We start from the raw sequence: 13,337 nt of genomic DNA, 5'->3' as shown, positions 1-13,337 counted from the left end.
CGACAGGAAGCCGTTTCCCTCCAACGGTTATTTCGAAATTCGAAATGACCGATGTCTCAGACGTCTCTATAAATAGAGCCCTTCAGTTGCTTCATTCATACAGAACTTTATCAAGCCATTACGCTGACCAAAATTCCACTCAAAGTTCTGCAAGAAAAAGCAAAGCAAATTCTTACACCAAATTCTATATCTTTCGTGTAAAAGTCTAGAGTGATTATTCAATCATCTAAAGTGTCTTAGCAATTATTGTTTAGGACAAATATTTATCATTTCTAGAGATTAGAAAGGAGAGGCTGAGTACTCGGTTATAGTACTCAGCGAGAGATTAGGAGTGAGTAGAGGTATAGAGGAAGGCACTCTTGTTATACTCAGCTTCTAAGTTGTAAAAGGTTTGATGCTCTATTTTTAAAGAGCTCAGTAGAGAATTCGAAAGCTCGGAACGTGTTCCGGGGACAAGACATAGGCTCAGAGGCCGAACCTGGATAAATCTGCTGAGTAACATCTTTCTAACCTTAAACTCCTTAATATATATATTGCTTGCTTAAACAAAACTGACCAAGTAAAGAGGTCAAGCTGAGTTGTGTGTATTGAGTGTCTGAGTTCAGGAATAGACTCAAAGTGCTATCTCCTGACTCAACTAAAGAAGCTGACTTAGTCACCAGTTGACTAAGCTAGTGTCTTACTTACTCAGTGCGCTGTGTAATCCTTTTTCAAAGAAAAAGAAGTCAGCCTTAACGTACTTAATTTTTAAATAGTTCCTATCCCCCCCCCTTGGAACTAACTTGTTACGTTATAAGGGACCAATAAGTGGTATCAGAGCTTAAAAGCTCGCTGTGAAAGGTTTAACTACCTTGAGCTGATCCCCACTATGGCTGAAAACAGCACTCGGTTTCTCCCAGGAAACCAGACAACTCAGATCTTACCTGAGGGGCTGTCCATTACCCGGCCTCCCCTATTCTTCGGGTCTAACTATACCTTCTGGAAGAATAGGATGAAAAACTTTATTCAGGCAACAAACATGAGTGCATGGCTTTCAATAGTCCAAGGCCCGTTTGTTCCTGTTGAAGTTGTGGCTGGCCAAACAGTTGTGAAAGCTGAGGCCAAATGGACAGAGGATAATCTCAAGAAGCTACAAAATCACGCTTCGGCTATAAATATGCTTCACTGTGCGCTTGATGCTGTAGAATATAATAAGATATCAGGTTGTGAGTCGGCGCAAGAGATCTGGAAGAAGCTGGAAGTCACCTACGAAAGAACCAACAAAGTGAAGGAGTCCAAGGTGAACCAGCAGATGAGACTATACAAGCTGTTCGAAATGAACGATGATGAAGGAATATCTGACATGAATGCAAGGTTTACAAACATCATCAACGAGCTCAAGAGACTTGGGAAGATCTTCACCGAGGAAGAACAAGTCAAGAAGATTCTTAGGAGTCTTCCTAAAAACTGGCAAGCAAAGAAGACTGCTGTTGCGGAAGCTCAAGACTTAACCACCTATAAATATGATAAACTCATCGGCTCACTACTGACCCATGAGATCTCGATGAAGAATTTCGAGGTGAAGGAAAAGTCTGAAGACAAGAAGCAAAAGTCTCTTGTCATGAAAGCTGACTCCACTGATGGGAGCTCAACAGATGATGAGGAGATGGCTATGTTCACCAGGAAGATGAAAAGGTTGTTCAAAAAGAATGACAAATATTCTAAGAAGCCCTACAGAAAGTTTGATAAGCATAAAGCTGAGTCCAGCGACAGCAAATACAAGAAGGACAACTCAAAGCCCATTACATGCTTTGAATGTCATCAAACTGGCCATATTAAGTCAAGCTGCCCCACGCTGAGGAAAGAAAGAAAGAACGGTAAAAAGGCAATGGTGGCAACATGGAGCGACAGTGATGAGTCTTCATCATCAGAAGCTGATGCCACTGAGTCAGCAAAGATCTATTTTATGGCTGACGAACTTGCCAAGCCGTGCGTCTCTGAGCATGCTGACCCCTCCATTGCATCTGACGATGAGGAGCAATCAAATGAGGTAATATCACTTCCCCAGCTCAGAAATGAAATGGTTAATTCCCCGAGTGACCTCTACACACTTGTCAAAAAGTGTAATAAGAAAATTAGAGCACTCAGCAGGCGATGTGATGAGGTTGAGGAGCTCAAACTGAGTGACCTTCGATATCTTCTTCAGGACAACTCAGATTTGCATAGTAACATTGGAATTATGCAAAAGTTTGTCTCTGAGGTCCAATCAGATCTAAGAAACTGAGAAAGGACGTCATATCCATTCAGAACCAACTAAAGGTTCCAAACAAAAGAAATATTCCTCTGAATGCTCAGTGCCGAAGTACTGGTTAGCAGAGATGGAATCCCCAGCGGAATGTCCAGTGTGACTTCTGTGGGAAGAAAGGACACACCACAAAGGTGTGCTGGCACGCTCAGCACTGGGGTGCTGACCAGTCAGTGAGAAATCCTAAACGGAAGGTCAGCTGTGACTTCTGTGGAAAGAATGGCCATACTGTCCAAGTATGCCGCCATAAAATAAAATATGATGCTTTACCTGTTGAACCTAACAAGCAAGGACCCAAAAAGAATTGGGTACCTAAAAGTAACTAGTTACATTGCAGGTAAGCCTGAGATGTGCCGAGAAGTCAAAGATGTGGTATATTGACAGCGCATGCTCAAGGCATATGACTGGTGATGAAACTCAGTTCATCACATTCGAGCGTAAACGAGGAGGAAGTGTAAGTTTTGGAGACAAAAAAAGGGTAAGATAGTAGGGTCAGGAACCATTGGAGGTAATCCTACTATTGAGTCAGTCTCCCTAGTCAGCGGACTCAAATATAACTTACTCAGCGTAGCTCAGCTATGTGACAATGGGAGAAAAGTTATATTTTATGACACTGGATGTAAAATATTCGAGGGTAAAACTAATGAGTTAATTTTAACTGCCCCTCGCATTGATAATGTCTTCATACTGAGCTTGGAGAAAAAGTTTTCAAAAATTGTATGCTTAGTTTCAAAGGAAGAAAATTCCTAGCTATGGCACAGGAGACTTGGTCATGTAAGCATGGACCTCCTGGCCAAATTAGCAAGAAAGCAATTGGTTGAGGGACTGCCAGAACTTAAATTTGAAAAAGATCAACTATGCCACGCTTGCCAAGCTGGAAAACAAACCAAACAATCTTTTCATAGTAAAAATGTTGTCTCAACTAAGCGTCCGTTAGAGTTACTACACTTGGATCTCTTCGGTCCAGTCCAGCCGCTGAGTCTGGGTGGAAGGAGATTTTCCTTGGTCATTGTAGATGACTTTTCTCGGTACACTTGGGTCATCTTGCTGAGTAGCAAGGATGAGACCTTTGAGACATTTTCAAATTTGGTTAGAAAACTTGAAAATGATAAAGACCTAAAATTGGCTCACATCCGAAGTGATAATGGTGGAGAATTCAAAAACCAACAGTTTGTTGAATTCTGTGAAGCCAGCGGCATTGACCATAATTTTTCTGCTCCTAGGACGCCTCAACAAAATGGGGTTGTTGAAAGGAAGAACAGAACCTTGGTTGAAATAGCCAGGACAATGCTGAGTGAGCATAGGCTTCCAAAGTACTTTTGGGGAGAAGCTGTTAACACAGCGTGCTATATTCTTAATAGGGCTCTTGTTAGACCTATACTAAAGAAAACCCCCTACGAACTTTGGAAAGGACGAAAGCCCAACATTGGATACTTTCGTGCCTTTGGCTGTAAATGTTTTATTTTAAACACCAAAGATAGCCTAGCTAAGTTTGACTTAAAAGCTGATGAAGCTATCTTTTTAGGCTACTCAACAAACAGCAAAGCATACAGAGTTTTCAATAAACGAACTCAAGTTTTAGAAGAGTCAGTACATGTTGAGTTCGACGAAACTAACCTTGCAGGAAGATATCTGCCGCTGACCAAGGATGATCCACACTCAGTACCCGCTGATCAAGATACAACCGTTGAGTCATTCCCTCAAGGGCTGACCAAAGGTAAAAGTGAACCTCAAATTGTTTTCACTGACCAGTCTTCACCTGCAGAGATTGTTGAAACACAGACAGCACAAGACATAAATCTACCAAAGGAGATAAGGATACCAAGAGGACACTCAGAGAGTGCTATTCATGATGCCGCTGAGAATACCCTGATGACAAGAAACCAACTCAGGAGATACCTCAGCAACGTAGCCTTCGTCTCAGTTCAGGAACCTAAGAACTTCGCTGATGCTGAGGAAGATGAATTCTGGATGAGCGCAATGCAAGAGGAACTTGACCAATTCAGAAGAAACGATGTATGGGAGTTAGTGCCACATCCAAGGAGTCAGAAGACCATTGGAACAAGATGGGTCTTCCGCAACAAATTGGATGAACAAGGAAATGTAGTCAGGAACAAAGCAAGGCTTGTAGCTCAGGGCTACAGTCAGCAAGAAGGTATTGACTACGGTGAGACCTTTGCCCCAGTGGCAAGGCTAGAGGCTATTAGAATTTTATGCGCTTATACAAGCTATATGAACTTTAAACTGTTTCAAATGGATGTTAAGAGTGCATTTCTTAATGGAGTTATAAACGAGGAAGTTTATGTGAATCAACCTCCAGGGTTTGAGGATCCTAAATTCCCAAACCACGTTTATAAACTCAAAAAGGCTCTGTACGGCCTCAAGCAAGCACCACGTGCTTGGTATGAGAGGCTGACTAGTTTCCTGCTGACTAGAAACTATGTCAGGGGCAAAGCTGATACAACCTTATTCATTAAGAGAAAGGGTAAAGATACCCTGCTGGCTCAAATATATGTTGATGATATTATTTTCGGTGCTACTAATGAGTCAATGTGCAAGGAATTTAGCAAGAAAATGCAGACTGAGTTTGAAATGTCAATGATGGGAGAACTCAACTTCTTCCTTGGACTTCAAATCAAACAAGGGAAAAATGGCATCTTCATCAGTCAAGCTAAATATGCCAAGGAGATATTGAAGAAATATGATCTTGAAAATTGCAAGCCAATATCCACTCATATGGGCACTGACACTGTCCTCTGCGCTGACGAGAATGGTAAGTCGGTAGACAGGAAATTGTATCGAGGTATGATAGGCTCTCTACTTTACTTAACAGCAAGTAGACCGAACATTCAGTTCTCAGTATGCTACTGTGCTAGATATCAATCTAACCCTAAGGAATCTCATTACATAGCTGTAAAAAGAATCCTTAGATATTTACAAAGCTCAGTGAACGCAGGTTTATGGTATCCCAACACTCATGGTTTTACACTCGTTGGATACACTGACGCTGACTATGGACGAGACAAGCTAGAACGGAAAAGCACCTCTGGAGGATGTCATTTCTTAGGAAGCTGTCTTGTATCCTGGTTCAGCAAGAAGCAGGCGTCAGTAGCCTTGTCTACCACTGAAGCTGAGTACATTGCTGCTGGACACTGTGTTGCTCAAGTCCTATGGATTAAGCAACAGCTTGAAGACTATGGTGTTTAAACAAAGACAATTGAGGTCAAATGTGACAACAAAAGTGCAATTGATCTATCCAAGAACCCAATTAAACACAGCAAGATGAAGCATGTCAGCATAAGACATCACTTCATTAGAGACCATGTACTCAAGGGTGAGATAAAGCCGACCTACGTCCCAACGGATGAGCAGCTTGCGGATATCTTCACAAAGCCACTGGCTCGTGAACAGTTCAGCATAATGAGAGAAGCCATCGGTATGTTTAATCCTCTTCAGTAAATTCCAGCTCTTAATATAGATTCATGCTGAGTGAATAAATATATGCTGAGTGTTTAATGCTAAATGAATAAATATCACAAACTGAGCAAACATTGGCATCGAGTAGTTATCTCAAACTGAGAAATCATCTGTTTGTATAAAACTGACCACTCAGAATATAGAACTCTTAGTATTCTAAACGCTGAGTATAAGATCTGTTGCATTTAATGCTAGAGCACGTGAATAGCCACCTAGGATGACGTATGCGCCGAATGTGTCATAAAAGCCAGGATCATTGTCGGTTCACAATCCCAAGGCAAAACTGACACATGGATTCGATAAGATCCACTTTTCACCGCTATAAATAATGGGCAAATCCCCATTGTTATCTCTTTACACTTACCGAATTCTCTGGCATAAGCGTTCTCTCTCTAAAATTCTCAAAACTTCCAAGTCTTTCTCTGAAACTATGACTAAGGTTTCCGTTAACATCTCCGGTGCTGGTCACCCTAAGACCAGTTCCGATGAACCATCCAGGCAAACTACTTCGCCTGAAACGACTAAGGCCACTACACCGAGCAAAGACAAAATCGGCCAAGCCACATCCTCTAAGGGAAAACCGACCAAAGCCAGAACCTACACTAAGGTTTTCGCAGATGTAAGAGAATGCAAGATAGACTTCTCAAGATGGTTCTCTGAGGCTTTTGTAACAACCGAGCAACCATTCTGTGAATGGATGTCGAAGAATGGCTGGACCGAGCTGTTCTCCATTAGGGATCCCACTTACCCTGACCTAGTAAGGGAATTCTACAACAACTTGCGGGTTGCTGACGATAACCAGGACTACCTAGTAACCGTGGTAAAGGAGAAAACAATCTTTATAAACCCTACCTACCTTGCCAATTTGCTGAAATTGAAGAATGAGGGAACAAAGCTGAGAAGAACTGGTGATCATGAAGGAACTGGGTACGAAGCCACCTTCTGCAAACCCCCTGGCCATTCTGGAGAAATCTCAAGTTCTTCAATGGGCCAGCACCAAAAGATGGCACACTACCTGCTGACCAATTACATCTACCCCAAGATTAATTGCACTAGCTCAGCGACAAATTTTGAGCAATGCTTCATATGGCATATGCTGACCTTTAAGCCCATCAATATGCCAATTTTCTTCATTGCTGCCTTCCAGAGGAGCACTGGAACTTTAAGGCTGGGCTCACTCATAACCAGAATCCTCAAAGACCATCAGGTTGACCTGTTCGAGGAAACTGAGGCCCAAGGCTCTGAGATCACAGCTGCTGCGCTGCGTGCCCTGAAGTATGAACAACCGATTAAGAAAGGCAAAAATGCTGATGAGGCTGATGAGGAGACAACTGTCCCAAAGAAGGGCAAAAGGACAAAGGCTCCAGCTGCCCGAAAAAGGAAAGCTGTTGGGACTCCTTCAAAGAAGGCTGAGCCTTAGATAAAGTCAGCTTCTCAAAAAGGTCAGGAGAGACCTAAGTCAGCCGAGAAGAGAAGAAGGCAAGATGAGCCTGAAATAGAGGAAAGAACAGATGCTGATGAGCAACCTCTGAAGAAGAAGAAGTCTTCAGAGCTGACCCCTATTGATGCTATCCCGACTAACATCATTGTTCCCGGTGATTCTCACTTCACACAGTGTCAGGGAACTGAAGCTGAGCATCAAGGAGATGATGTGGAACTGGATGATCACTTCATCACTCAGGTGGAAGAAGAATTAGATAACGAAAATCAGGATGATGAGGAAGCAGAAGAAGAAGAAAGCGGTCAGGATGACGCTGAGGAGACAGCTAGTGAAGAGGAAGCTGCTGACCCATCTAATACTGAGTTGGGTGCAGATAAAGAACACGAACAAGCTGACCAGCTCAATGCTGATCAAGAAGAAACTTCTCCTTCTCACTCAGGAGAGTTTATCCAAGCTGACACTCCTCCTCCTCGTAGAAGAAGATTAGTAAAGGCAAGTCAGAAACCTGTCATTGACCTTCCTATTCAAAAGCCGACTAAAGATCCTTCTTCTCTTAAGTTTAAGTTTTTCAGTAAGCAAACCCCTTCTTCTCAACAAGCTTCTCTTGAAAAGCAAGCCTCTGTTTCTTCACAAAAGGAACAAGCCGACTTGAATGCTTCCGCTAACTCAACAAGCCAAATCGAGCAAGTTCTCGTCAATACTACTGCTCCAAGCACTATGCTAACTCAGAACATTCCTACCCCTATCAGCACTGACAGCATTAGGATCACTACTTCACCGACCATCACTACTACCGATCAATCATCTCTTCCAGAAAACCAAGTACAGATTGATAACCCTCTTCTAGTCACTGACCATGTCATCACTCCGACTCCTCCACCAATTGGTCAAACTGTGGAAACTAGGCAACATGATGAAAGATCACTCAGCTATCTGCATGCCACCGAGTCTGGTAGACAACTAATCAACTCGGTGCAGTCATTGATCAAGGATTTTCATCAACACGCTGAACGTTCTGCTGGGTCTACTAATACTACATCAGCTCAGCTGTCCCAAGTCACTCTGCTTCTAAATGAAGTTAATGGACTGAAGGATTTGCTAAGTGATATGATCACAATTCAATCACATCAGCCCAGACAGGACTCAATATCAAAGTTGGCTGAGCTCCAACTGACAACGGTTCAACATCTTAACACTCTTCAAGGCCAATTCCAGACCTTGTCAGCTGCGAACACTCAGTATGCAACTTCTGATATAGTTAAGATGCTCTTTGCCCAGCTTCACACTGAGCAAACCAAGACCAACCATCAACTGGCTTCCTACTCTCAATGCTCGGTGGAGCAAATTAGCGAAGCAGTTCGTCTGCTGAACTTGAATAAGCAAGAGATGGACACTGACCAAATGAAGCAAAATGAGATATTGGTCAACTCTCAAAGGATCTTCACCCATGTGCGTCATAACAATATCCAACGTCAATATTATGACTCGGCACTGCTGAAGACCTTTCATTAAGTTTTTGCTGCACTGACAGATTCAATTACTTGGGTCGGTAAGTCTCAAGCTTACATACTGAGCCTGCTCAGCGCCGCTGAAATCGGCATACCAAAAGAGGTTTTGAATGAAGGCGTTATTGTCTTTGACGGCATTAATGAAAGTGCCAACAAACTTAAGGAGCTATCCGCCATGCTAACCGCCGCTGTCTTAACCGACTCTTTTAGAATTCCTCCTCCTCCCGATGCTGACAAAACGGGGGAGAAAGAACAAGCTAGAACTCAGCAGGAGGCTCCTAGAAGTAGTCAGTCTAAGCATAAGAAGAAGTAGAAATAGGCTAGGCTTAGCTTTTTACTTAGTCTGTAGTCTCTATGTTCTTTCATGCTCATTTTTTGTTATGTATGCTAACTACTTTACTTTAATACAATACTTGCATCTTTTATCCTAACTTGAGTTATTTCATACGATGTTGAGTATTATGCTATTATGTATCTTCAAATACATCAACTATGTTTAATGCTTATAATACTTGTTGATTGTATCCAATGCTGATAATATGTTTGACACTGTCTTGTATGTCTATAAAACACTGTCTCATAAGACCCATTGAACAAAATGATTACTCAGTGCTCTCTGAATCTTACACCTTCCGCTTAATACTGAGTAAAATAGAATATGTTCCATGAGCTGACCTATATCTGAAAACTGACCTTAGACTTACTCGATTAAACCTTAAAATGTTTAGAGTCAAAACTAAGTCAGTAGCTCAACCCTGACGAGGGAGTTTGCTAAGTAATAATAGGTCAACTATCATGGGGGAGCTCAACACTGAGTTCCTCGCTGAATAGTTTTGCCAACATCAAAATGGGGGAGTTTGTTGAAACACCTTTCCACATGATTTTGATTTGACAAAATTATTTAAGTAAAATTAAATATATTCTAAACACACTAAGTTTAAATGCTTTGATTTATTATACTAATATGTTTGTTCAATGTTGAGTTAAAATTGTTTATAAGACATAAAGAGTAAAAGGCCAAAGCCCAATACGGAAGTCAAAGCCCAAGTCAAACAGATCAAGACAACTCGGCCCGTGTATGCAAAACGCTGTCGTTATGTACAAAACGCAGCTCAGCGGAAGAAGGATCTAGAAGACCTTCTTTGAACAACTTCGGAATGAAGCTGCTGAGTTGAATCGACAAAGAGTACAAGACAGCAGCTGAGCAACAACAACTTCCAGACAAAGTGTTTCCACTTTGGGTAAAGTTCAGAAGACACAGAATGCTGTCTAGTTGACCTTACCATAAATGGAGAGACATTCTGCCGAGCTGACTAAAAGCTGCTCAACACTGACCGAGGACAGAAGATACTCAAATCTGATTGGCCGAGAGCTCTGAGCAAGACTGAGTGACAACGACAGGAAGCCGTTTCCCTCCAACGGTTATTTCGAAATTCGAAATGACCGATGTCTTAGACGTCTCTATAAATAGAGCCCTTCAGTTGCTTCATTCATACAGAACTTTATCAAGCCATTACGCTGACCAAAATTCCACTCAAAGTTCTGCAAGAAAAAGCAAAGCAAATTCTTACACCAAATTCTATATCTTTCGTGTAAAAGTCTAGAGTGATTATTCAATCATCTAAAGTGTCTTAGCAATTGTTGTTTAAGACAAATCTTTATCAATTCTAGAGATTAGAAAGGAGAGGCTGAGTACTCGGTTATAGTACTCAGCGAGAGATTAGGAGTGAGTAGAGGTATAGAGGAAGGTACTCTTGTTATACTCAGCTTCTAAGTTGTAAAAGGTTTGATGCTCTACCGTTAAAGAGCTCAGTAGAGAATTCGAAAGCTCGGAACGTGTTCCGGGGACAGGACGTAGGATCAAAGGCCGAACTTGGATAAATCTGCTGAGTAACATCTTTCTAACCTTAAACTCCTTAATATATATATTGCTTGCTTAAACAAAACTGACCAAGTAAAGAGGTCAAGCTGAGTTGTGTGTATTGAGTGTATGAGTTCAGGAATAGACTCAAAGTGCTATCTCCTGACTCAACTAAAGAAGCTGACTTAGTCACCAGTTGACTAAGGTAGTGTCTTACTTACTCAACGCGCTGTGTAATCCTTTTTCAAAGAAAAAGAAGTCAGCCTTAACGTACTTAATTTTTAAATAGTTCCTATCCCCCCTTGGAACTAACTTGTTACGTTATAAGGGACCAACACTCCCAACATCGAATGGTATGTCTTGACGAAGCTTGTCAAACCACTTCCCAACAAATGCTTGGATGGTCGTTGAACGCCCCTCACTTCGTTGAATGGACCATCCATGGGTCCTCTTGATCTCCCCATCACGAACTTGAGGAATCAACACAATCTTCTCCCGAATGGAAGGTCCCAACGACATGTATCAACCCAATTAGGCTCAATCCCACACATGCTCTTCAAAACCCCAATATGGCTTTGAGTCGAATATGCCCGGAGCTCAATGTACCTCACGCCATCAACCCGGATCCTAGGCTCAACCTTCACTTGCTCATAGCCGACCTCGAATGTCATGTATCGGTGCCATATATCAACCTAAATTGGAGCGATTCTTTGAGTACTCTCCACAACCTATACATGATTTTAAATTGAATAGGCCCCACCTTCGCTTTTACTCACTCCACTAACCCGGCTATCATGCTCAATCTCTCCTTGTCCATGGCCCACATCAAATGGAATATCCCGACGACACTTGTCAACCCATATCTTAGTGAACCCAAGCACACACATAGTAGCTCCTCCTTCACATTGGGTTAACAATCCCGGAACTTCAAGACTTGCCACTTTACTAACTTGGCCATTGTTCTCCAAGCCTTGAATTCCGTCAATCTCTTCAACATCTCTCGGGCGGCTCTTCCCATTCATCAAAGACTTCATAAACCCCACTCTCTTCATCACAAGATCGCTTCTTATTGACTCCTCATAAAGTTGATGCTTCCCCAACAAGCACAACACATATTCGCACACATTCATGTCAATAAGGCACACAATAGTGAATTCTGGATTTACCAAGTCTTGACTTCCTTCCATCTTCTCTATATTCCCCGGGAAGCCATTCCCCCTCAACAAACAATCACCAAAGCCCACAACAAGATCAACCCTCATGGTCCCATCATTGGAAATGTTCTCCCTCAATATAAAGTTCACATCCCTCACAACAAGTTGGCCTCTCATAGGTTTATCATAGGGAAGGCTCTCACTCAACATAGAGTCTACATTCCTCGCAACAAGATCATCTCTCATGGGCTCATCATATGGAATGTTCTCCCTCAACACGAAGCTCACACTCCTCACAACAAGATCACTTCGCATGGGCTCATCATAGGAACGATCCTCCCTCAACATAAAACTCCCATTCCTCATGACAAGATCATCCCTTATGGGCTCCTCATAGGAAAGGTTCTCCCTCAACATACACAACCAAGCTTCCAACATATAGATTTCAACAAAGCACAAAAGAATAAGTTCATATTTTACCCAATGAGTGACTCGATTCGTTTGCATGTGGCATGTGCTAGGTATCTCGGTGCTATCAATAGGCTTCATAGAGCAACCTTCATCCTCCTCTCTAAAGCTCAACTCACCATATGTAGAGCTAAGTGCACTATCTCCCGGATCTCATGCTATGTCTCGTGGTAGCTTCCTCAAAGGTGGAAGCCCTTTAAGTGGCTCATTGAAAGACACGTGCTTGTCACCCTTGAACATCGGCTCTACTTCCTCACTTCCAACTTTGCTACCCTCCTTCTCAACCTCATTTTCCTCTTTGGATTTGACTTCACTAGGAGAGTGCTAGCTAACTCATCCATGGAACCCAAGTGAAGATGATTCAATGTCTCACCCGTTCCACCATTGCACCCATTCACGTTCAACTCCCGAGTTGGACAATCTTCCAAAGTGGTCTCCGTTTTCTTACTAGGAGAACTCTTCAAAGGTGTAAGGACATATCGGATTCCGCCTTGGCGTATGGTGTAGGTGTTGCTTCTTCCTGCATGTGAGGCATCATAATCAAATTGCCATGGCCTACCAAGTAGCACATCACAAGCACCCATCTCCACAACATCACACATAGCTTCATCCTGATGCGCCTTCGGTGAAGAAGACTCACTAAGGGATAAGTGTACCCCGTCGTTATCAAGTAATAAATCTGGAAAGTCCAGGTATCGAATCCACATGACTTATTTACCACAAGTATCGAATTATTTGGTCTCAGGTGTTATCTAGGCTTAGGGGGGGTTTGAGTTTGTTTTCTTAAGTTAATCTACTCCTAGGTTGAATTACGCTACTCCTAGCTGAGTTATACTAGTTCTAACTAAGTTATTCTACGCCTAATTAAGTTAAACTACTCCTAATTAAGTTAAACTACTCCTAATTGATCTTTCACTAATGCAATTACCCGAAGGAACATGGTATGAACGACAATAATGAAGTTAGGTTACTAGGTCTATTGGTTAAAAAACCTGATCTGAGTCACTTGTATTCAAGGCGATTAACACTACTTACCCTCCTGAAGTTCCTAGTGCGTGATTCCCTTGTAAGGCCGAAACTAGGTCTAAGGCTCAGCAATTTGGGCTTAATTAACTAAGAGATCGTCAATCTCCTAGGCTCTGAC

The sequence above is a fragment of the Euphorbia lathyris genome, chromosome 2 (genome assembly GCF_963576675.1).
Source record: "Euphorbia lathyris chromosome 2, ddEupLath1.1, whole genome shotgun sequence".
NCBI classification, from domain to species: domain Eukaryota; kingdom Viridiplantae; phylum Streptophyta; class Magnoliopsida; order Malpighiales; family Euphorbiaceae; genus Euphorbia; species Euphorbia lathyris.
The sequence above is the reverse complement of the archived record's forward strand: the minus strand, read 5'-3'. Positions refer to the sequence as shown.